This window comes from Cygnus olor, chromosome 4 (assembly GCF_009769625.2).
Source record: "Cygnus olor isolate bCygOlo1 chromosome 4, bCygOlo1.pri.v2, whole genome shotgun sequence".
Taxonomy (NCBI): domain Eukaryota; kingdom Metazoa; phylum Chordata; class Aves; order Anseriformes; family Anatidae; genus Cygnus; species Cygnus olor.
The window spans coordinates 14,885,375-14,910,052 of record NC_049172.1 but is presented as its reverse complement, the minus strand read 5'-3'; the positions used below and the strand labels follow the sequence as shown (position 1 = coordinate 14,910,052).

The 24,678-nt window shown below is 45.1% G+C and overlaps 1 long non-coding RNA gene across 2 annotated transcripts; it reads left to right on the top strand.

The window, feature by feature from the left end:
• Nucleotides 1-1,214: 1,214 nt before the first annotated feature.
• Nucleotides 1,215-19,491, top strand: LOC121070033. 2 transcript variants are annotated; one of them, XR_005819843.1, is made up of 4 exons: nt 1,215-1,297; nt 4,220-4,346; nt 15,822-15,966; nt 19,206-19,491. It is a non-coding gene; the product is annotated as an uncharacterized LOC121070033 (long non-coding RNA). The 2 variants fall into 2 exon arrangements; XR_005819844.1 differs by lacking the exon at nt 19,206-19,491 and adding an exon at nt 17,486-17,683.
• The last annotated feature ends 5,187 nt before the right edge of the window (nt 19,492-24,678 follow it).

Sequence of the window (24,678 nt, the reverse complement as noted above, 5' to 3'; positions counted from 1 at the left end):
GCATCTCTTATTTTATTCCAGAAACGGCCAGCTTCGGCTACCTCAGCCTCAACTTGGAGCATTTTACAAAGTGCTTGGCCTGTTTATAAGTCCCTCGAGTTCAGTCCACAAAGATGAAAAGACCTAAACGTGCCAGTCACTTTGAAATATTAGGCCAATTTATACAGTCAGGAACTTAACAGTAAAATGAGGGAGTGTGTGCTCACTCTGTTTTTCTTCCTGCCAAATTTTATTTCTTCTTGGTTGTGGCTTTTGAAAATAACTCCATCACCCCTGTAAATTGTATTCATTCTGTGTCCTTAACCGTGTTCTCTAGCTTTTCCTCACTCTTAGATAGCAGGCTGATGATGTGACCTGCATATTTGACATAACATCAATGAAGAAATAATGAATTGAGATCTTCTTCAGTGATAAAGCCCATTTTTTAGGATGGACAATTGGAACGTGTCGGCTCTGATTGCTACATCAGGCAATAGCAGGTGCTTTGTCATCTCTCACTTTTATTTTCAGTAGCATTCTCCTCTGTCTTACGTGATCGTTTGTCTTGTGTTGGTAAATTCCCATCTGCACCCAAAATGAGTTTCCATTGCTGTATCGATGGATGGATACAGTCAGTCTCTGTCCACTTAGTCTTTGTCTATGTCTGCTCCCATGTTTTTTGTGTTGCAAATTTAGGAAGGGCTCTGTTTACAGAAAATGCCTTTGTCATCATGTTCATGCATGTCATTTTGTCAATATTTTTTACTTCTAGAGTGATGTTACATTTACCAAAATAGAAAAGATTTTCATCAGAATAAGGAAGGTGTTCTTAAGTAATCTCAGGATTTCTAGAGTGTCGTGTGTCTCTTCAGCCCATTTCATGTATTTTAAGAAAGAAGATGTTAGTAAGAACATTTTGATGCAAAACCAATTGGATTTCCCTGAAAGTCAGTATTTTCAAGTTGTTTTGTTAAAATGATGCAGCATCATTGGGCCTGATTCTTCACGTATAAAAGCAATGAGATCCTCACAAGCTTTTTGGATGCTTTTGGTCCCTCGGTCCAAATCCATATAGCTACCTCTGTAGTGTTTCATGATACCGAACTCCCTGCGAGGAGACGGAATCAGCAGTTACCTATGTCTTTTCATTCCTTTTCAGGCAGAAAGAGCCCGTGAGAGTACTTAGCAGGGAACAGCCCTTGTGCACTCAAATGACTGTGCAAGGATGCAATTGCCGGAGGATGTCTGGCACAGCTCCCGGGCTTGTGCATGATTACATAGCTGTCCGTCATGGAGCCTGAGAGATCCCTGCCTGATGGTGGGTGTTCTGATCCTTCTAAGTTTTACTTATATAACCTCTTCCAAAATAGCTTTCACCTTGAAGACACTGCATAGCAGGGCTGAAATGCAAGAGGGGAGTGTGAGAAAGAAAATAAATGATATCTATCTCCCCAGGAAAAGCACAGTAGTTTAACTTTTAGTCTATAACACACACCACAAGCAAATGCCATTTCAGTATATCAGAGGCAGATTTGCCTTTTGCTCAGTTTTATCACTTCTGGAAAACTTTGCTTTCCGCTAGCCTTTCAAAACACCATGTTTTAACAGCATTATTGTAGACAGCACTACTAGTCGCAGAACTTGAGAGGTGCGTGTGTATATACCTCTTATCTCCATGCCACAAATCCAGACCCTTTATCCACAGGCTACTTTAAGCCGCTATCAGGACTAACTCCCCCAAACGTTTTCAAGTTCTTTGGCTTCACTGTGTGTAAGTGCCTTCCATGACCTCTGCTCCCCTAATACTGTTCATGTCTGTGCAACTCCTCTCTGCAAGGGTCCAATCCAGACTACCGTTCCTATTCACCTACCCTTCTAATGTAGGAAACTTTTTTTTTTTTCTAATCAGTTGATAATAAACCATAGAAAGAGTGATTTCTTCCCTCTGGTATCTGGTTACTAACTCTCTAGTAACTACTAAGTGCTGTGATATTAAGTGACCATTCTTTAGGATGTTTAATTATCCCCCAAAAGGCCCCAAAGTGTTCCTAATGGATCCTCTGGCTCGCGACACACATTACTGTTAGTCCCCTTCGCTTCTGGTTTTCATTCCAGTAACATCAGAAAACGGCACAGGTCCTGCAAACAGGGGAGTTTCTCGCAGCGTGTTCTCAGCCTTCTATTCCCAATCCCAAAGATTTTTGTAGGTCACTGGCAGCGAGTCATTGTGAACAGGTCTCTTCTGGGGCTTGCTTTTTTAGTGGAGGACTTGTTAGTATTAGGTAAGAGGTTGGACTGGGTGATCTTGGAGGTCTCTTCCAACCTAGACGGTTCTGTGATTCTGTGATTGCTTTGCAGTACACTGAAACGCAGGTGCCTTTCCCTTCTCCTGTGCCATGGGAAATTGGGTTATTGTTTCAAAGCCCTTTTTGCCTGCGTCTGTTTCAGGTGGTTTGACTATTTACCCAAGTCCATGCACATTTTACTGCCCTGCAGGGAAGGAGCAAGTCCACGCCAATGACATGCTAATGACAAAGACTTTTCTCCTTGGAGCAGCCCAGTCTCTTGAGCAGGCATGTCCTTTTGGTCTCATAAAAAAAAAAAACACAGAGAAAAGGCTGATTTAAATGCATCAGCAGGCAGGTGTCAGGGAAAGTTGCTCACGAAAGCCACGTGCCTTTTCCGAACAGCCTTGGGTGAAGACAGTCGCTTGTCTTGAAGCTGTTTGATTTCAATTTCATTTTTACATCTGTATGAATTTTAATTGCTGTAGCTTGAAATACATCTATTCTGATTCCAGGTTACACATTGTGTCTGGTGAAAAATGGGGACGGTAACTTCCCAGGGAACGGCCAGTGTTTCAGACCAACTGCTCTGCTGAAGCTGCCAGCTGTATTTCAGAGCTGCACTGTTGCTTTTTATAAGCCATGGAATACAGTTTGTAAGAGCAATCATCTTCCCAAATTGGTCATTACCAAAGTTAATGACCTGTTTATTAGAACATCAACCTTGGCTTTGCCTCATGCTGTTAATTAACAAATCTGTCATTAACTGCTGGTAGCCATGAAGTTGTGCATGTGTGTGTTGCGGGGGAAGAGGATGGGGATGCTTCACTAGCTGTGGCACATTTAAGGTGGTATCACTGCAAGATCACATTCCTACATGGTTCTCGCACCTTGCTTTATTCCACTATGGTTGTTTGTGAATTTGGTAGATCCCTTTTGGGACCTGCTTTGTTTTCTGGTTTAAACAGATTCTGCACCACTTTCTGCAGGTTCTCATATACTCCCTAGTCTCCATATACTGAACTCAGTGAATGGCAGCACTGAACCGAGTTTATCCCCATCTTAGGATCTTGCCACCTTTGCTCATATCCCTCTGAGCTTTCTCTTCTCCATGCTGAAGAAGTCCAGGGTTTTCGTTCGTCTGGCTAAAATCTTGCTCCGGTCCTGCTCCATCCCACTTACACCCTCATTGTCCTCACTCCGCGCCTCTCTGTCGCTTGTTCCTGCCCTTCCCTGGCAGCGACTTGGCTCTGCATGTGCCATTTCTACCCTCACTGTTGAAATTGCTCCTCCCGAACCCAACCCAAACCCGATCCCTAATCTGCATTCAGGGCCAGGGAGGAGGAATGGAGAAACCCTGGGGGGGGGGATGAGTGCATCCAGAGTGCAAATGAGCCTTGGTGGTTGTCCGTGATATACAGGTGTAGATGGCAGTGCCTCTTCCCCATACACAGTAGGCTTTCATGGAGCACGTCTCAGTATTACACTCCTGAGGAGGATCAAAGGGTTTTGGTATTTTCTGGTTGTGATTTGCACTCAGCGTGTATTGGGAAGTGCTCTCGGAGGGGAGAAGGGCAAACCTCAGAACAAAGAAATTGTTTATGATCAAATCATCTCCCTGCAACAAATTGTCTGCTTTGTAGGAGGTGCCTATAACTAATTAGCTATTTGTTATTTTCAAGAAAAACGCGATCTATAATAGTGAGGTCTGGCATGACATCTGTCTCCTTAGATAGGGTTTTGAAAACCATAATTCAGGTGAGAATTACAGGTTTTATCTGCCTCTGTTGGGGATAAATGTATTTTGCCACTCCTCTCAGCCTCTAGTGCTAATTACACTGTCATAAAATGCCCTGGATTGATGAGGTTTCAAAACACCCACACCCATTTTGAGCCCTTCCTTGGCTCTGCTGCAAGCTGTTCCTCCTCTGAGTGATCCTTGTTTGTACCACCAGGTATGTGGAGGCACCAGCCAGGAGCAACCTAACCATCAAGAGGCCCTTTGGGTCATGCTTGACACGAGTGGATAGAAGAAAGAAACTGTTCAAAGGCGTCAACAGTCCAGGGGCAACGTTTGGTGAGGTGAGTGAGCTGGTCTCATAAAACCATGTGCCCAACAGAGAGGTCATCACCCTCTTCCCTCTGCCCACCCCAGCTCCCCACCCATCCTGGTGCTGATTGCACCCTCCACTGATCCACCACACTGACCCACCACAAAAATAGCTGTATTTTCCACTGTTGTTTTTTGCACAAAGATGCTAAACGGCATTGATTGACTGAGGGCATCTAGCAGATGACTGCTCTGGGTGGAAGGGGTGGTGGTGGTGGTGGTGGTGGTGGGTAGTTGCCAGGGTGGCTCGAGCCTTTGGGTGACCCTACCTTGTCCCCCACGAAGGAATTTTGTGCATTAGCAGCAGCCTGTAGCAAATAACAAAGGACTCTCTGAAAAAAATAATGAACTCAGAAAAAGTAGCTTCCTGGGCAGCTGCCCAATTTTAAACCTGAGAGGGATCTGTTTGACTCTTAACAAGGCCATTTGCGTACCTTGGACTCAGCTTTCTGTAAGCAGCAAGGCAGTTTGGTGTCCAGATCCCTCTGCATTCATACGAAAATGGAGTGCTCCTGAGTACAATTAAGAATCCCCACCTCAGAGCTCTGCTGGCTGAGGGTAGATGGCCTTTCCAAGGTCAGAGGGAAAGGCAAGAGGTAAACTTTCCCCAGTGCTGCTCTGAGCAGGGCATCCCACCTGTCTGGCGGAGATGAAGGGAGGTGACACCGAGGTTACCACACAGGTTGCTGCTATTTACAGACTCTGCCTGTAAGGTTTGTCAGCATTTGGAGCATAACATTTTCTACCAAGAACCACCGAGCAGTCATTTTCCTTCATTAGGTCTTTTCACCTTGCGCTGGATTAGCCAGGAGTTAAACTGTTTGCTCCCTCACACCAATTCTCCCCCCAGGACCTGCAGACTTCCCTCTTCTTTTTTTTTTTCTTGGGGTTTGGACTGTTTTAAAATACTTTGTCTATATTTGATCAGTGAACAAGGAAGGGAGAAGAGGAATGGTCTGCTGAGCCCAGGGTGTTTCCTCCTACATGGACTGATGCAAGGCACAATAAAATGTCAAGTTTAAGAGTCACGCAGGCGAAACCTTGATCCCAGAGCTCACTCAGGTGGCAAAAGATAGGCCCTTTGCTCTCCATCAACTCATGCCCCAGTCTCAGCTCATGTCTAAAAAAGCAAAATAAATGCGACATTTTAGAGCAGGTGCTTCAAAGCTATTTTTATCTTTGAAATGTACCACTGAAAAAAACATCTTTTAAATAAAAACAACAAAGCACAAAATACTCTATTCACCAAATCATCAAGGAAGAAACATTGTGAAAAACTTCCAATTTTGGAAGGCAAGACCAGTTTTAGGGTAAAAAAAAATAAAATCCATTTTTTTGGGGGTGATATTGGGCAGCAGTTGTCTTTGTGGGTGTGAAGTCAGGGGTACTTTGTAGGCTTCTGGCTGCTCTGCCACCTAACAGAGCCATGGTCTCCTTGGTACTCTTGTGTGACACCTCATATATCTAGCTACATTAGAGAAGCCATCAAAACTACCCACAGCTTTTGCTGGCTGCTGGAGCCTCCATATAAATGGGAGGAAAATAAATGGCAAATAAGCAAATGATTCTTCCATTTGTGGCAAAAATCCTACCTTTCACATTTGGTGTCTGATGTGTTGATTATAATCAGGTTGCGTACTGAACTCGCTCAGAGCAAGAAGGGGGGCAGAACAGAGCTGGAAGCGTCGTGTTTTCAGTAAATCATTTCTTTAAAACAGCAGTCTCCTCATCAGCTAAAGACCTTCTCATCTTAAGTGCATCTGGCATTGTCAACAAATCCTGCGTCTTTTCACCTGATTGATCATGGACTTTAAAGAAGTGGTTATTTTCCTGATAAATGAGATATCATATGCATTCATCTATTGCAGAACTGCTGCAGACAATTAATCACTGCCATCAGCTCATTACGGCTCTTAAGGGTATGTGTGAATATTCTCCACGTTAACAAAAACTCCAGGTGAAGGTTAATAGTACTTTTGAGATCAAAGTGACATTGCGGAGCAGGTCGGCCACTGGCTTTTAGATTCGGTACCTGCATCGCTGGATTTCTTGTGAAATCCCATACTGACGGGCCAGGCATTACCCACCCAGTGGGACGTCAAGCAGTTGTCACTCTGCTGGATGCCACCCATGTGTTTGCATGGTTTTCTCCCAAAGGGTTGGCTTTAAAATCAACAGCGTAAGATCAGCTCTGGCTTGCTGAGCTGTTGGTGAAGGTTACGAAGAAATTTTCTCTCTCTGCTAGCACAGGACCCCATTGGGTAAGTTGAAATCTCTCACCTGCATGTGTGCAGCTCCCTGGGAAGTCACGGACCTCACACCTCACTAACTTGTGCCATTCATCTTGATATATTACCTCCTACTGAATTTCTCTCTTTCAAAGCCTTTGGGGGAAAAAAAAGCAGATAGGTGGTGGAAGATTTGTTTTCTTTACCCACGCAGTTCACTTATTGGTTAAAGCAAATGTCTGAAAGGTTTCTTGAGTCAGGTTAGGCTTCTGTTCACACAGAAAACAGTCTTGGAGGACCAGGAGAAACAGCCAAACATGTTTACAAAGAGAATTTTTCATAACCAACTTAAAAGTTTTAAGAGGCTTTGCTTGCAGGGTCCGTTCAAGATGTGGTAGTAATAAATGCAATAGAAAAAGAAGCAGCGACATAAAACATTCAGGAAAGTGTTCTAGGAGGATCGTTTTCAAAAAAGGACTTGTTTTCCCTGTTTCCTGGATGTGTGAGTAGGAGCAGCCCAGTGTGTGTGTGGACGGCAGGACTCTCTGGAGGGTAAAAGTTTTGGAGGTGAAGTAGATTTTTATATTTCTATTCCCAAGTTGTAACAATGATCAAAACCATCACATGTTGAAGACAGAGTGCTCAAGTTTTTGGTTTCAGAATGTCTCAGCAGAAGGAACAAAAAAAGGTCCCAGGCTGGGGGAAAAAAGTCATTATCCCCCCAGTCTTTTCAGCAGAGACTTTGTTGAAATGTGTGGTTTTAGGAATAGGCAAGGTGAGTGATGGAAGAGGGCAGAAGATTACGGGAGGAGCAAGGTGGTGACATCGGAACAAGCAGGACATTTGGGATAACTTCTCATTTAAATTACCAGACAAATTCTCTCCTCCTGGTTGTCTCTGTCAATGCTGATAACCCTTCTGCTGGTGAGATACGGGAGAGCTCTGCCAGGGACTTCCAGTTGTAGCTGCTCCTCAGGAGAGCCCAGTGCAGGCAGCTTAGGCCTCGACCAAGTGAAGGGTCTCATCCTTAATTTGACAGTAATGAATAATCACATCTTCAAACAAGAGCACTTTGCTTAAGTCTACCCTGCGAGATGGTCTTAAAGCGCCAAATGTCCTTTCTTTGACCTTGTTAAAAAATTCAGACCCGTATATTGTCACCGAGAGCCTGTTCGTGGAGCAGAGAGGGCACCTGGAAACCATGAGGGAATAAATAAGATTTTGGCGTCGCTGCGGACAAAGCCAGAGGAGCACAGCTCAGCGCTACAAGGAAGGAGAAGAAAGGTACTCAGCTCTGCTGGCTGATGATGTGCTAAAAGCCCTGAAGACTCGGATTTGTCTGAAGGCTGCTGAAGAATACGAACCCGTACACTTGAAAGGAGCTGCCTTTCACACACAAAACAAAACCCAGCCAGCCCTGTGAAAGGAAGGAATAAAAGCAGCTGGATGTGTTCTGGCGGTGAAATTAAAAAGCAGACAAGTGTAGAAGCCAGTAAGCAAACTGTGCAAGTCAGAAAGATGATGTGCTCCATGTTCTTTTAATAGTTTATTACTTAGCAGATTACACAATATTTGACACTGATGCTTGAAAAGCCTCCTGCCGTTTAACAGTGCTCTGCAATAAAACGCTATAATCTGGTAGTGCACCACACCGCTGCTATAACCCAGAATTTGTAGGGGAGTATTTCCCTTCCCTTCAGTCTGCCTGTCATTTTGTTTAAAGAAAGAGAAGAAACTGCAACTTCTCTCCACCCTCTCTTTCCTGATTACAATCCCCCGGCCCTGATTGCTGCTCCCTGAGAGCTTTCTTCCCAGCTGGGTGTTCCTCACACTTAGCCTTCCCCGTGTCGCTCAGAGACTGCAGAGGGGATGGCAAGAACACGCAGAAAATTGCAGCAGAGGCACTAAGGCAGCGGTAGGCGGAGAGAAAGTTAATATTTTCTGCTGTCAGGGAGCGAGGCTGTGCTGCAGTAGAGGGTGAAGGGCCGTATGGGCATGGGAAAGGCTCTTCTGTGTGGGATTAGGGGTCCAGCTGCAGGGGAAGCAGTGTACTTGGAACAACAGGTTGGAAAGCGGAGCCTTGGCAATGGGTTGAGTTGGCAAAAGGCATGCGGGGCAGCTCCAGGAAAAGTGTAAAAGATGAACTTGCCAGGTAGAGGAGAAAGGTTGGATCTTAGACATGTTAGAGATCTTAGAGCCGGTAAAAGTCCAAGATCTGGACATGGCTTAGGCTGGAGAGAAAGCCACGTGAAAAAGTGAGGGTGAAACGAAGGTGGAAACTTCAGTGGCTTTTGCTAAACACATGACCTGGCACCCAAGTTGCAACCATGGCAGCATGGGTGCTTGGGCTCCGGTGCTCCAAGCAGCACGCTTGTTTTCCAGCACAGCAATGCTATAAGCAATCCCTGACAATGCATTTCTTTAATACTTCAATAGTTATTACCAGTAGCTGTTGGAATTAATTATGATTAGTTTAATTATAGGTATAAACCAGGTCTTTTTCAAAGTGAATTATAGTTTCCTTCAATAGTATGTGGTGGTTAAGCGCTGGTAATTAAGGGTTTGAATGAGGGCTTGACAGTGCATTTTCCCATAATTGAAATTCTACTGCAAAGACCATACTGCTTGCGATCCAGCACACAGCCATAAGCTTTCTCTGCTTTATTTATTTATTTTTTAATTTAATTTTATTTTTTGGTGGCAATATAGATGTAAGGTCAGTTATGAAAGGCTGCTTTATATCAGCCTACTGCTGAATCTCTAAGGTGTCTAATCATTCATTAACATGTCCATCTGGATAGTTCAGTGTTAATAAGGCACTTAGGGAGATGATGGTGCTGTGGGTCCAAAACCCAGGTGTCGGTCCCACTAACATGGGAAGGGCAGAGGATTCACATTTAGCCCTAAGTCTGTGGCTGAAAATATTGAGGAAGCACTGATCTTTCACATTTCTGGCTGAAGTGAACCTCTACTTCCACAGCTTCTGAGACCTCAGGTGCCAATAATGCGGTATCAGCTGCGTCTTCAGAGTACAAGTGGTGAGTCCTGGGTGCTGTTTTTTGGGGTGAGGGCTTCTGCCCAACCGGGCTGCTCTGCCACTTTGGCCTGGCCGCATGATGGCTTTAATGAGCTATTAGCTATTTAATCCCATTTAAAAAAAAAAAAAAAGTGCCGCAGTCAATCACTAGCACTCCCCGTGGTTTCCACTTGGAGAAATAATAATTTGTTGGAATGCTTTCAGAGTAAACAGAAATAATTTGTCCCACACCGCGGCAATTTGAAAGCACAAACCCATCTCGGGAATGTGATGGGGGAGTGCCAGGGGCTGGTGGTCACGGGCAGTGCCAGCTTCTGGGGGATACCTGTGCTTCTGGGGCTGGCTGTGGGTATGTGCGTCCATCTGGATGGGCTTCTGTGGCTTTTAAATCCTATGGGATAATGAGCAGCCTAAGCCAGCTGTTTAAGGAGCCATTAGTTTGCTCAGCGTGAGGTTACCTACAAATTGCAGGTGTCTCCTGTTGCAGGCTTAAGGATAACCTTCCAAGCTAGATTCAGGCTCTGTTTGCAGTAAAAGGACCATTTTGAGGGTTGTGACAGCAGCTGGGTATCAGTGGGAGCTTCAGGGGTTTGGTTTTCTCCCATTTCTGTGCAACAACTGGCTGAACACACCAGCAGCTCAGTAACCCACAAAACCAGGGGAGGTTTGTGCGCCCCACTCCTTTGGCTTGGTACCAGGCTGAGCAATCTGTTTTGCAAAAATACAAATCCTCTCCCTGCTACGGGATGAAAGGACACCGCTAGAAGTGGCTGCCGAGGAGGAGGGCTGCAGTTCAGCTCGGCACAGAGGTGGTGTCATCCAGGTAGGGACTGAAAGGTGGTGTGTGGTCGCAGGTGAGGCAGCAAATGCCGGTCCCTTCTCCGGTGTTCTCCAGGCTTTCCTCCCAGCCACAGAGGGAAGCAAAGTTTTCACATTGAATTTGCAGTGTTTTGTCAGGTTGTCACAACCTTAACATTATTTAAATGTAATTTTTTAGTCTATGAATTTGAATTATCCATGGATTCGATTCATTACCAACACATGCCTAGTAGCCAGTTTCTAAATTATGTTGCTGCTGACTTGAATTATTATAAATAAGACTGTGCCAAATGTCGATTGATTATTCAGGAGTAATCAATATATATAGAGAAAAGACAGCTTTGGTTGACTAACAGCAAATGATTTTTATTCCACAGTTCTGGAATTTAGAGTAAGGCAGTAAGTCAGGCTGTACTCCAATCCCCCCAAAACAGATGCAAAAGAAAAGCAGTGCTGGCCTCCTTACAAATAAGAAGCAGCAAGCCTGCAGTGATCTCTCTGCCAGTGGGGGCACAAGCACAAATGTCCCTGGAAAAGTGTTGCAACTGGTAAATCTCCAGGTTTGCCTCTGACTTGTTCTTAGACTGGTCTAGAGGAGAGATTGTCCTTGCCACCTACACCCAAAAAACCTGGCCGTGAGCCTAGGAAGCAAAAGGATACACATGGGTGGAAAAGCCAAAGCCTCTGCTGCAAATCGGACGTGGTTGTGGCTGGAGGGACCCAAAGTCACGTGCAGCCTCCCCAGGCGGCGCCAGGCTTTGTCCTTTGGGTGACGGCAAAGCCCAGCTGTGGTTGCACTCCGTTGGAAGCTGTGACAAGTGGTGGTGGCAAACCGAAAGGAGCTGCAAGAGCTGGAGAAACGTATCGGTACTGGACAAAAACGGGTGACAAGTTTTGCTCAGGTGCTCACTCTCGCTTATTCTCCCCCTCCTTGCCATCTGCTTTTGCCCAGCGCCAGCATCACTATGGCTGAGATTTAAACGTCATGGTTGGAGAAGAAGATGTGAAAGAGAATGAGGGACCATTAGCAAGACATCAACTGAATGGGGGAACAAAGGGCTGAGAAGTATGTCAGCATAATTCAAAGGAAGCTTTGCTGCCAGACTTTGCTTGTCTTTGCAAAAGGCTTCCTCCTCACCCACGCAGGAGGCCACCCTCTTTCAAACTTCACAGCATGAAAATCTGAACCCCAAAGGGCAAGCAAGTAGGAATGTGTTTGGTGTAACTGGGAGGAAGGCTGCAGTAGTTGTCATGCCTTTTTCATGCAGTTGCCGAAGGGGTTGCGTACCCACGTCCTAGGTGACACAGGCCTGTGTCGAGGTGAAGAGATGCATTTTCCAGTGCTGGAAGCAGAGATGGGGGCTTTCTGCTGGAGGATCGAGGCTCGGGAGCAGGTTTCACTCTGCTCCTGGAGGTACGTGGGGTTGTCTCCAGCACAGGCGTCTGTGGTGCTGGAGACAACCCAAACTCCCCAGAGGTAATCCCTCATGATCCCCAGCAGTGCTTGAGGTTATGACCCAAATCAGGACAAATCAAACAGCACTGTCCTGCTCCCTAATGGCTGTAGCTGTACTGAGCTCAAGGGGCTTCCTCGCTCCTACAGCATGAGGAAAAGAGCAGCAGTCCTGCCCAAAGACATGGCCGTGTGTCTCCCGAGAGCTAAATTTGTAGGCTTATTTCTAATGAACAGATTAAAACACGATGAGTAGAAATTCATCCTTCGTGTAACTTCATGAATTTCATTTCAATCATGGGGGGAAATCTGTTAGCACTGTGACAGATCTGCCGTGTCACCAGCTCTCAGTCTCATGGCATTTGCTGCTTTCCCGAAGGTCTGCTGGAGTCCTGCAGCTGCAGGGTTTCCTGCACTTGTACGGCACGCAACGTAAGCAAATAAATGAAATACTCATTTCTAGATACTGTGGCTGCAAATGAAAGCTTAAAAAATGGAAACGAAAAGGGAAATTTAAGAGAATCCTTGATGAACTCTTAAAAAAATATATAGTATTTTTTTATTTTTTATTTTTTAAAAAGCTTCCCTACTGGGGGAACGCTGGAGATTTTTTAGATACTTAGCAGGACAACATGAAAATCACGGTCTGAAGAACCACTGCCAGTCCTGAGATTTTAACACCATATACATTGCCTGTCTTATATCGTTGCCTTGAAGTCACAGTTAAAAAGGTCAGTTTTGTGCTTTTTGGCTTGGGGGCTGGTTTGTAAGACTTCAGCCTGGGGTCACTTCAGGCTTCTCAGCCCAGTGCTGTGTGCAGGGGCTGTAAAATCGCAGTGTCAGGTGGAAGAGGTGCTGGGGCATCAGCTCTGTCTGCATGCCACCATGGCTTTTGGCTTTACCTCTGAGCACAAAATTGTGACTTGAGCAGTCCTGGGTGACTGGTGAGGTCTTTGTGCTGGTGGATTGGTGACTGGCGGTTTGGTTTCTTGCTGTGTTGCTGTTAACTAGGCACCTGGAGCATGGTAAATGGCCTTGGGGAAAGGCTGCCTGCTAAAAACTAACCCGTTTTTCTCTGGGTTACCTCCACATACAAAGTGCTTACGTGGAAGGTGAATAGGATGTGCCTCCTACCTGCTGACAGGCTCCTCACGCTAGGCATCCAGATGCCACCAGGGTGACAAAATGTTCCAGACATGTCCTGTGTACATGTCCTTGTGCTGGAAAGGCCACCAATATCAGAGCAGATCAGCCTCTGAAATACATGGGAATAGGGGTGCTCATCATCTTTCTAAGAGACTCATTTCTGTAGTGCTGTATGTAGCTCCAGAAACTTCCTATGCACTAGTAGGTTATTAAAAAAACAAGAATTAATTGCTCGGCTCAAAGTGTGATGGAATAACTCAAGAGAACCAGGCTTTTAAACGTGACATAAATCAATGGGAGCCCTAAGTTGGGATTTTCTGCAAGCAAGAAACAATCGATGCACTTGGGATGTTTGTTTTCAAATAGCCCCTTTCTTTACACCCTTACAGTCGTACCCATGGAAAAACTAATAGTTTGGACTTGCTGTTGTTTTTCTTCTAAAAAAAAATGTTTTTTTTTTTTTTTTATTTATCTTGCTCTTTCTCCCATGCTGTTACTGAAGGTCTGTGGTGTGGGTGTTTCCAGGATGACTACCTAGTGATTATTCTGTTTTGATGCTTTGGGTCACAGAGTGTGGGTTTGAAGCAGCAAATGGTTACCAAATTAACTCTGGCTCGCAGGGAAAAACGGCAGCTCTCTGTTCCGTGATTGCCAGTCCTGCAGCACGAGCGGTGATTTCATTTCAGATGGGTCAGCTGACTGGGAACATGGTCCCGGAGGCTCCTGCAGCCATAAGGGATTCCCGGCCGCCACCCCAGCACCCTACTGCTGGCAGTGCAGGTCTGCATTTCTGCAGCACGGCCTAGCAGAGCCTGAGGCAGCCTGGAGCATTGCTGAGGCTGGAGCTATGGTTACCAAACTCCCCAAATGGTTGGTGAAATATAACTGCGTCAGGGAGTGCAGGGACTTCACTGAGAGGATCGTTTTGAGGTGTACCTGGGTGCAGTTTGGCAGCACGAACCTCCTCTTGCACCTCGATGGCTGCTTGGGAAGGCTTGGGGTGACTGAGGCCTCTAAAGGCATCAGATCCCATCCCACATCTTACAGAGAGGCCACAAATACACTTCTCCTCTGCCTGCTCTGCTTTCCAGATACAGCTTTTACCCTTCAAGGCATCTTGGTGTTGTAAGGGAGTGCTGTGTGTAAGCAAGGCTGGCAAGCCCCGATTTTCCCTGCATATGTACAGCCTGGTTGAATGCTTCCTCCAGCAAGGAACTGAAGGTCTCCACTTCCAGGATGCTTTTCCCCCTTTCCTTCAACTTGTAGTGAATGTGGGGAGCACTAGCAATCAAAGTACATGCCGTCTGCTTCGATCAGCCCAGGAAAATCCTATGTGCAAGGGATAAAATTAAAACTCTGCTGTCCTGGCCTCTTGCTGGGCAGTAACAGTGGGGAATTTGCCACAGCATCCCTCCCGTGCAGTCTGCCGGTGTTTACAGGTCGTCATTACCCGTATCGGGAAGCTGGGCTGCCCGGCATTACAGCAATTTGTAAATGGCTTCGTCGAGATGTCACCAGTGAACTAATTTATGGGAGCTGTAATTAGCGATGATGGGACTGCAGGTGGAAAGCAGTAAGTGGTGGCATTACTTAGTGACTTCAGGAGGGATTCTGAGTGTCCAGCAGCCGGCTGCTGTCTGTAAGGGGAGAATGACAGCAAATGAGGGGGAAAAACACAAACAAATGTAGATCAGGCATACACACAACCCCCTGCCCTGAAAAAAAAAAAAAAGAAAAAAGAAAACCCACAAAACTGGGAAGACAGGTGGAAAATGAGGACCTTCTGAGCAACAGGTGACCTGATTTTAGGTTGCCGTTTGTTCTGAGCAGAGAGGAGTGACGTCAGTTGCCCAAAGGTGGCGTTCTGGGCTGCTTGTGGGATTTGGTTCATCGTGCCTGTTGTTGAGTAGCGTGGTGAGTACCTGTGAGTTGGGCTGCTGCCCACGCATCATGGGGCAGAAAAAAGCAAAACGTGAACACAAAAGTAACTTTTTTGCAGCTCCAAAGTCTGAGAAGCACATCCACTGCCTCCCATTGCTGGGTTGGTCTGTTGGAAGGCGATTCCTAAGCCAGCCCTGCAGTCACAAGCTCGGTAATTTCCCTTTTCCTGCATGTTAATTCAGCAGTTTTTTTTTTTTTTCACAAAGCTCCCCGTTCCCTGGACTCATGTCATTAAGACAGAAATTGCTTTTTCTCTTCAATTAAAGAAATACCTTTTAAATAAAAATGGTAGGAAGAATGGAATGAAATAACTATATCAGTCCTTTCAGGTTAATTAGGGGAAATTTCTGAGCTACCCCGATGTTCAAAATCATGTGAATGTGGGAAATTCTATTTCAGCACCTCTTTTGTCCTAATTGCAGAGGGAAAATAATTAAATATTTTTCAATTAAATATTGAAGTGAAACTCTCTGATTCTTTAAATCGAATTTCATACTTAGTTTTCTTACACAAGTATGAAAAGCCATGTCTGTGATCAGTTAAAAATGTAATCACCATCTGCCTATAATGCAGCTTCACCACACAAGTCAAAGCAAGAAACCACATTTGTCTGCAGATTTTCCAGAATAAAAGTCTTTTTACTCGTATCTTTCAGAAATAGTTCAGTGATCTTAAGAGAAGTCCTCAGCCGGTCCTACTGTTGTTAGTACCTGTGATTCAAGGCTGGGTGTGGGCATCTAACGTTGCAAAAAGCCCCCAAACCTGATTTAAATCATGCTTAGCAAGGGGTTGATATATTTAATAACATGTTTACTGATAACAGATCGCTACGTGTGGCTGTCCTCGTGGTCTATGAGCTGCAGTCTTAAAAATCAAGCAGTGCATGGAGCCACACAATGGAGCAAAGCCCGAAGCCCTTAGTGAAGAAGCAACACCGACCTCTTGCAAGAAGCCATCCTTGGAGGAAGGTGAGCGGGAGGGGGATTTGCAAACTGGCCTTGCCGTGTCTGCTTCCTGTCAGAGAGCGAGAGCGAGCACAGCACAGGCGTAATCGGTTTAGTATTCCCCTTGGGTTGTTATAAACAAAATCGATACGTACTAATGACTGCAGCAATAAATTTCGTCATACTTCATACGGTAACGCTCCGCACTTCCCCAGTTGTTGGCTTGACAGAGAGTAATAGAGTTTACCCTTTTAAAGTTGTAAATTACTATGAAAATGCTGAGCCTCATGGTAAAATACATTCGTGGATGATTTTAAGCTTGGGAAATATTGGTAATACTTTCGCTAAGCATACTATTAAAATAAATAAATAGTATTTATTGCTTGGTTTCCCAGCTATAGCTGGGTGAAGAAACATAGCGAGCATGTTTATCATGCTACTTGTGGTTTCATAATATTTATCTAAAATTGATTCTCAAAGAAGCTGTCTGAGAAGCTTATTTTTTCACATATCTGTTCACAAACAATCTTCCTCCAGAATAGATTTCTAGTGAGTAAAATCTTGATTTTTAGTGCTGGTTGGTTTAGGAGCTCCTCTTCTGTTCAGAGATTTCCTTTTACAATTTTTTTTTTCTTTTGGTTTGCTGGCAGATAAACATTTTGAAGGTGGATTAAATGTTTCAGTTAGCCCCAAATAAAACATTTGAGACTTTTTGCTCATATTGTATTCCAAACTTGAACATTCACCACTTCCGTCTGAATTGAAATGAAATGCTGGAATTACGGGAGTCTCCCAAAATGTGGAAATATACATTTTTCTACTTCTTTGCTTCCCAGTCTTTTTCTCTCTTAAACTTTGGAGCCCACAAGGAGACAGAAAATGCAGGTGGTTTCAATTATACCCTTGTTATTACAGTCCATCCACTTGAGATAACCCCCTGAGGAGCCGGTTTTGGGTAGCTCTTCATTCTCTTGCAATCGTTTGCAGAAATTTCCCTAAGCTGTGCATACTGTGGGTCATCAAAAGGGGTTCTCAGGCCACAGGTGTGCAAAATGGCTCCAGAAAGGCTCTTGGTAATGCATGGGAGAAAGAAAGAAAGTTGTGAAACTTGGCCCTTATGCTCCTCATACAGCCTGGAGAAAGTTGCTCACATGTAAGTAATGTGGGCTTCCTGTGCCTGAAAGCAAAGGAGATCCACTCCCCAAGTCTGCTTCTCTGCAATAATAATTTCCCATTGATCTGGAAGTAAAGCAAGCTGCCAGAAGCCACAGTCCGAGTGTGTATTATAGCTGGGAATAAATCAAACCTGTCATGGTATTGGCAAAGATCAAACATGCCCTGCTGACTTGAGTTCTGTGCAGTATGGCAGCGCAGCATTTGATCAAGGAAGGCAAAACCAAGCGCAGATTAATTTTTTGGCGGCTGCATCTTTGTATAGGGAAGGGGGAAGTCCTGACTTGTTGCTCTGCTTCCTGGCCAGCCCCGTGCTGGATTTTGGCTCTGCAAACTGTGCTACCTGACCGCTGCTGGTTTGCTGTTGCAGAGGGGTCCTTTCTGCTCTTCCTCGCCATACGTGATAAAAGGAGAAATCCATCTGTCACCTTGCACCGCATTGCTGATGTCCCACGCAGCGAGGACCTCTGTGGTGCTCAGTGGTGGAGCCTTTTGGATTTGAGTCCGCTCCATCCTCAAGGTGAGCAGTGACGAGGCTGCAGCAGAGTGGAGCCAGCAGCATCGTACCGAGCAGGTACTGTCAGCACTGCCAGCAGCTGAAGGCTGATGTTTGGGTTGTAGTACATTGCTGTGAGTTTTTCAAGTTAGGTTCACTGGTATGGAGAAGGCTAAATAGGCACATGAGTTTAAAGCCATTTTGTCTTGTCTTGACTCTGAAATAATTCATAACTTAGGGGTTGTGCTCTGGGTATGCAGAAGAGAAGCAGTTGCCTGTACCACCCGTTCTGCCCTCCTCCAGCTCCTCATTTCTTTGTTGTGCTCTACACATGGGACTGCTGGAGAGGAGCTGCTGCTCCTAGTCCGTTTCCACCTACTAGCTGGTGGCACTTACGAGAAGGCATTGTTTTTTTTCCCCTTCCCTCTCTGCATCACTATATCAGACAGCAGGTCCCACATCAGATGCATGCCCTGTGCTGAGGGCTGCAGTGCAATGAGCAGTGTCTGCAAATGAGTGAGGTGTACCAGTAATGATAGGCTAGGTCTTTTCTTTGAGCTAGAGCTGTAGGTCTGTTGTTTATTTTCTGGGGGTGGGAGGATTGTCGTGCAGCAATGTATGCCATGTAACACACATGTAATGCATGCTGATACCTTGGCATTGCTGTGTCCGTGCCCATTAGCTGGGCTTTGCTGTGCCACACACGAATGCAAAAGCCTCAAGTGTAGCAAGACGGTGACTTTTCACTGCTGTCTACCGGCAAGTAGTTGCTTTCCACGTGAGCTGAGGCTCGGGCATATGTGGAGAGTCGAATGCTGCTCAGTGTGGTGGCAGGGAAACATCCCTTATGGGATCAGGCTGGCTGTCCTGGTCAGACTGGCACAGCCAGGGTGCTTGGGCAGAGCATGATGATCCTTTGTGTTTGCTGATCAGCAGCTGAGGGATTTCCAGAGCCACAGGTAGCGCTTCTGTCTTTCCTAAGCCGGGAAGGATTTTTCTCCCGGTAATTTCTCGAATTCCCACAAAGATTTTGACATCCGTAGCATCCTGTAGCTCAGCCGTGCATCTCATGAAGAAGCACCTCTTTTGGTCTCTTCTTGAACTTAGTGCTTTTTGGAGTCATTTGGTGGCCTTGAGTTTTTGCATTTGAAATTGATGATCTGTCATTCCCTACACTCTTTCTTCTCCATGCAGCTCACAATTTTATAGATCTCTACTGTACCGTACTTTCCAGACTGAAGTCCTTTTCTGTTTAAATCTCTCTACACAGAAGCCGTTTCACTTCTCTAATTATTCTTGCTGCTGTTTATACCTTCTCCATCTCTGCTTTAATTTTTTGGCATGTGAGACCAGCTCTGCTTGTGTTATTCAAGGCACCACAGATTTGTATGGTAATACCAGGATGTTTCCTGTTATTTTCTCCAGTGCTGTCCAGCAGGGAGGACTGTGGGATTAAATAAAATGGTGCTTCTGCTCACCCCTATTTCTTTCCCATCCAAATTTGCTTAACAGCTGCAGGGTGTTACTGGGCTGGCCCTACCCCTAGGCTGCTGTTTCAGTGTCCCCTGCTCCAAGGTACGTTTTTTTGTCTCAGCATCCAGATGTTTTGGGGTACCCAGCCATGGGGCAGACTTGTCAGCGAGCCCAGCAGATTTCTTGACATCGTGCTTTGGGATCAGCAAAAACATTCTGCAACTTTTCACATGGAAGGAGCCATTTCCTACTACACCAGTGGACTGAGTGGAGAAATGAGGTGGTAACTGTGAGTGCAGCTGTACGAGTGTGTAAGACTTGTGGTTTGTCCTGCCACTGTTTGTCTGTCCCTGCTGCAAGGGCTGGAGCAGCGCTTCCCCAGACTCACTGCCCTGTAGTTGCATCGAGGAAAAAAAAGCAAATTATTTTCCATCAACAGTTTCCTCAATGTAAAGACAAGTTCTTGTCTTCCACCCTGCTTTGTCAGCTAAAAATGTCCTCTGCTGGTTCTGTGTCAGTGCTGCTACACCTCATGCTGAGCAGCTGCACCGAGAAGAGACACGATCAGGCAGCACATTGCATTTCTAGTTTGTCAACTGTCTCAAGGCTGCCTGCAAAAATTAGTGTAATGTCATAACTTGCATGTATATGTGTGTGGCATTACATCTCACAAAACAATAAATTGCATTTGCGTTAGGATATGAAGCTGCTAGCAATGCCTATGTTAATTTTCCACGGCTTATTAAGAAAATCATAACAATGCGTGCTATTTATGCAGGATGTATTCAGAGATTTATCTCCTTAGTAATGTATTAAATTAGAATGGTGACATTAGAGACATAGATTAATGTATTAGCATTTCTCCTGTAGCTTAGAGTCAGGATTATATCACAAAAGGAATTAGTTTTGTGGTCTCTTCATAGATCCATTTTCAGTGCTGTCCTTCACCAGCTCGTTGTCAATCACAGTCACCCAGATAGATTCATGCCTGTGTCACTTTCCTTCTTCTTACGCTCTTCTCTATAAAAAATGAGATACCGGGAATTTGAATGCAGGGTCTGAAAAAGTAACTCATTCTACTATTTTAATCTTTGTTTCAAGGAGTTGCATTGGCAGCAGTTCATGTTCCTTCCACATCTTTTGTGGTAATTTGACAGTGAAACTGTAGGATATTGCAGAGGCCACATCCTCCAACTATGACTGGTTCACTGAATGCACGTGGGAGGAAAAACCTTAGTTTTGGAATAAAGATTGGAGCACCTGACTCGTATTTGAATGCTTGCATTACCTGGGATATCAGCAATTCAGTAAATGAAGTAAACTTTCAAAGGGTGTCTGCTGGTGTAAAATGAAGCTGGGAGGAACTTGCCTCGTGTGCCTTTTGGACTAGTCGAAAGTGACTTTGCAATGTAAATACCTTGAGGTTTTTGGTTTTTTTTTTGATTTGTTGGTAGAAAACCCAGAGACGTTTCCCACAGCATCAGTCCCAATTCGTTTTGCGGTTTTGATGTTAGGAATAAGGTGCCGAGGAAGCTTTTGGGATTGCTCCGTGTGGGTCCCATTTCTGGGCGGAGGTTTCGGTCTGCCTTGACGTGCCGGGGCTGCAGGGGAAATTCAGTCCTCCTGTGAGCCCTTTCCAGTCCTCCTCTGAGAACAGGCAGCAGCCTCCAAAAATTAGTCAGAGATCAGAGAAACCTCTACAGCTGTGGTTCACTTGGTTAAGTACAAATTTTTTGTACTTTCAGATTTTTTTTTGCCATTTCAGCCTCCTTTTTTTTTCTTTTTTTTCTTCTTCACATAATAAAATGCTGCCAGTGTGAAAGGATCTGATGGGAGTAAGGAGATGAATGATTTGCCTTTAAAGCTCTGTGGCATTTTTTTTTCTATTCTGTAATTTCAATGCAATTTTGAATGTTTAAATTACAGGAGAAATGAATGAATATCTAAGACATGACCAGGATTTTTCTTTCCTCCATCTATTTTCTAGCCAAGTGCAATTAAACTCGGCTGATAGCACAGAAAATTTCAGAATCCCGTCTTCATAAATGGAAATGTCTACTAAGAAAAGGTCCTTGATCATCTGGTATATTGTGTTACAAGTCAATTAATATTCCAGCAATGTTTCACCCGCCACAAACTTTTGCTTTCAGTGGAATTCTATAGTAATACGAACAATTAGCAAGTAATTAGCAGATATAACTGTGTGTGCTGAAAATGATTAGTATGTGCCTTAGATTTCAAGATGGAGCTCCTCTCTGCTTTTTTTTTTAAGAACAAAAATGAGGAGTTAAAAATGTTAATCCCCAGGTTGACTTTCTTCAGTTTTGCAAAGTATGTGTACAAATTGTTCATGTGTCTATATAATTTCAGCATCTGTCATTTCTAAAACAGCCACGTTTAGAAAAAATCAACAAAAAAGTCCTCCAACAGCTCACGATTTCCTGGAATTTTTCAGTCTTGCAGAGCTGTCAGCCTCATTTCCATAGTAATGCAGTTTAGGGGTTGCAAAATAACAACGCAGATAGCAAGTTGCGTGCTTGCTCATGCAAGCTCTTGTTTCCAGGTCTCGAGAAAGCCCCTCACTGCACCACCACAAGCTGCATTTCCTCCAGCAAATACACAAACCTGCTGCTCGTGAGGCTGTCAGCCTCGGGTGTCTGGGTATTGTGTGCTTTGGTCGATCAAGTGAGACCTGTTTGCCACTTGCACAGGGGCAATCTGCGCTTGGCACAAGCAAAATATAGCAGCACGTGCTGGTTTGCAGATTTTTGAGCTCCGTTTCCCCGAGGTCTCTGCCCTCGCAGTGCCCACAGAAGCTTCCAGGAGGCCTCGGGGCTCACCTGTGCTGCACTTTGTTCTCTGCTGCTGTGGAGAAGTACAATTTTTCTGGATGTGGATGGGCACTGGTGGCACACAAAGAGATGGAGAGAAGAAAATGCAACCTTCAGACCTTCAGAGGGCTTGTCCCAGGTACCGGGGCTGTGGTGAGGAAGGGTACGCATTGCTGCAGTAATTTTGGCAGTGCTGCGAGGCATTACTTATAATAGCGTTTGGCATTGCAAGAGACTTTGAACTGGGAGCAGGTATTTAGAGCTTTCCTGTGGTGCTGCAGTGTTCAGCCTTTTGCTGTCTGCCTCAGGCTAATGCTTTGGAAAAGTTGGAGCTGAAAATTATTCAACCATTTCTAGAAGCAAAGCAAAGGAAAATAGGAAATTTATTTTTTTCCCCCTTTATTTTTCCCTTTCTAGGTGAGCCCAACTATATCATGGGAATTTTCTTTTTATTTTTTTTAAAGAATCAGAGAAAACCTTGAACTGTCACTTACATGCCTGTCACATCATCTCTCTTTGGTAAGATGAGATGGCCTTAAGGTGAGTGCAAATGTTCCTTATAGTCATCCTGTGTTTCTTCTCACAGTGAGCGGTGCCGGGCTCCGTGTAAGGGAGTTTTGAACTCAGGGCCTCCTGTTTCAAACGAAGATGCTGAAAATGAGCAAGTGGCAACGTGGAAGGACCCATCCTTGGTACAGCAATGGGCAGTGGCAGCAGTATGTGCCCAAGAAGTGGCAGCTGGGTGTAAGCTCTGTTCTTCTCCCCACGTATCAGTGCCGTGGGACCTTTCACACCTGGTTACCAGCCTTTTGACATCACTCACCCTCATCTGCATGCTCTGTGATGTGTTTCTGAACACCCAGTGACCACCCAGGTGCTTTCTCCAGCCTCAGTAGGCAGCGAAGCTGCTGTCGGAAACACGTGCAGAGCCACGTGCTTCACACCTGGAGTAAGCCAAGTAAGTACCTTGCCAACTGCACAAGCTATTAGGTGTGTTCATAGGTTAACTCGTGGCTTCAGAGGATCATTTCTTCTTGGGTTTGTCTGTAATCATACAACTTGCAAAGAAGGTGCCTCCCGCTGACCTGTGGGCTGGGCTGCGCCGTGACGGGCTGCGTCCTGCTGTCTCTGGGACAGCACGAGCATCCTGCCCAGGCTGTACCCTTCCCTGTAATCGGATGAGATGACAGCCAGAAGCCAAGCAGCACATGTTTATTATCTTTTCTTTTCCTTTTTTTTTTTTTTTCATTGATGCTTTTCCTGTTTGCCTTGAGAAGTACATGGCCCCATTCCCATATGCCTGGGAGTGCTCTAACATGATCGAGACGTTCTTTTGGAAGACTCATCAACCTTGCATCTCCATAAATTACTGCTGGTTTTGTTGCTTATCTATTTTGGCTAAGTTTCTCACATTTTTCAAAGGTACATGCTTGACTAGAGTCGGTTTGCAATTTAAATGGTACTTGCTTTAATTTAAATATCAGTAAGCTCATGTGGGTTTATTTAGTGCGTGTGAAATGATGATCAAGCTGACACATCAAGTGGCTCGATCCAGACAGTCGGTGCTCCCTGCTGAGGGTTTATCTGATCTGTATCGGTTCAAGTTTGTGTTTTATTTCTTTTGTGTCTGAGAAGTTTGTTGATCAAAATCGCTGATTCATCTTTTTCCTCATTCCTCCTTATGCTTCAGAAAGGCTTCTGGTTGAATGTAAATGGGGTTTTTAGCTTAGGTGGAGAGAACCAGGGAAAACTATGGCTTGATTTATCCCTGGATATAGTGCTGGTAACAAAAGCCTGGGTTTTTAAAGTTAACTCCTGATCTTTGTAGTACGTGCCCCCAGGTTGGAGGTCTGTGTTTGTATTGTGCTGCCTTATTCACCTCTTCCCCCAGCTGTCTGCTGTCCGTGAGGCTGCTGAGATTGTCCTTCTGAGCAGCGGGCCAGGGGCAACACACGACACCCCAGGAAAGAAAAGCCTTGCCCTAAGGAGCAGGACTATTAAAGTCTGATGCCTAATAAGTGAATCATAGAATCAGGGAATATCCTGAGTTGGAAGGGACCCACAAGGATCACTGAGTCCAACTCCCGGATCTGCACAAAACTACCCAAAAATCAGTCCATATGTCTGAGAGCGTTGCCCAAATACTTTGTAAACTCTGACAGGCTCGGTGCCCTGACCACTGCCCTGGGGAGCCTGTCCCAGTGCTCAACCACCCTCTGGGTGCAGAACCTTTCCCTAACACCCAGCCTGACCCTCGTGAACCATAATCTGGTTAAGGGAGCAATCTCTTGTTTTCTTGCCTATCCAGAAGTAGATTGAGCTTCCTATGCGTTGTACATCTTTATTTCTCTTCAGGTAACAATGCTGACCTACGGTGCCACACAGTTTAAGGATGCAAGCATGGGTCTTGCTCATGAGGCAGGGCAAGGAGGCAAAGCAGATTGATTGACTCTGTTGGCTGCGTGTGTGATCTTCTGAATGTGAAGTTGTTGTCTCTCTGAACCCTTGGATGGCATAAGATCATAAAAACCTCAGGCTTAGAGTTTATTTAGAATGAGTCTCTGATACAGACATAAACAACCTGTGGATCACACAAGTCAAATACGTACGGGTTTGTCTTCCTGAAGAGACTGATGATGAGCTCAGATAATGTCAGGGCTCTCGTGTGTCATGTGCACAAGGGGTGTAATTAAAACTACAGAGAAGGCTGGGAGAGCTTAGATCTGAAGCGGCAGATCTGTAGCAGCAAGCAGGGGACTCAGT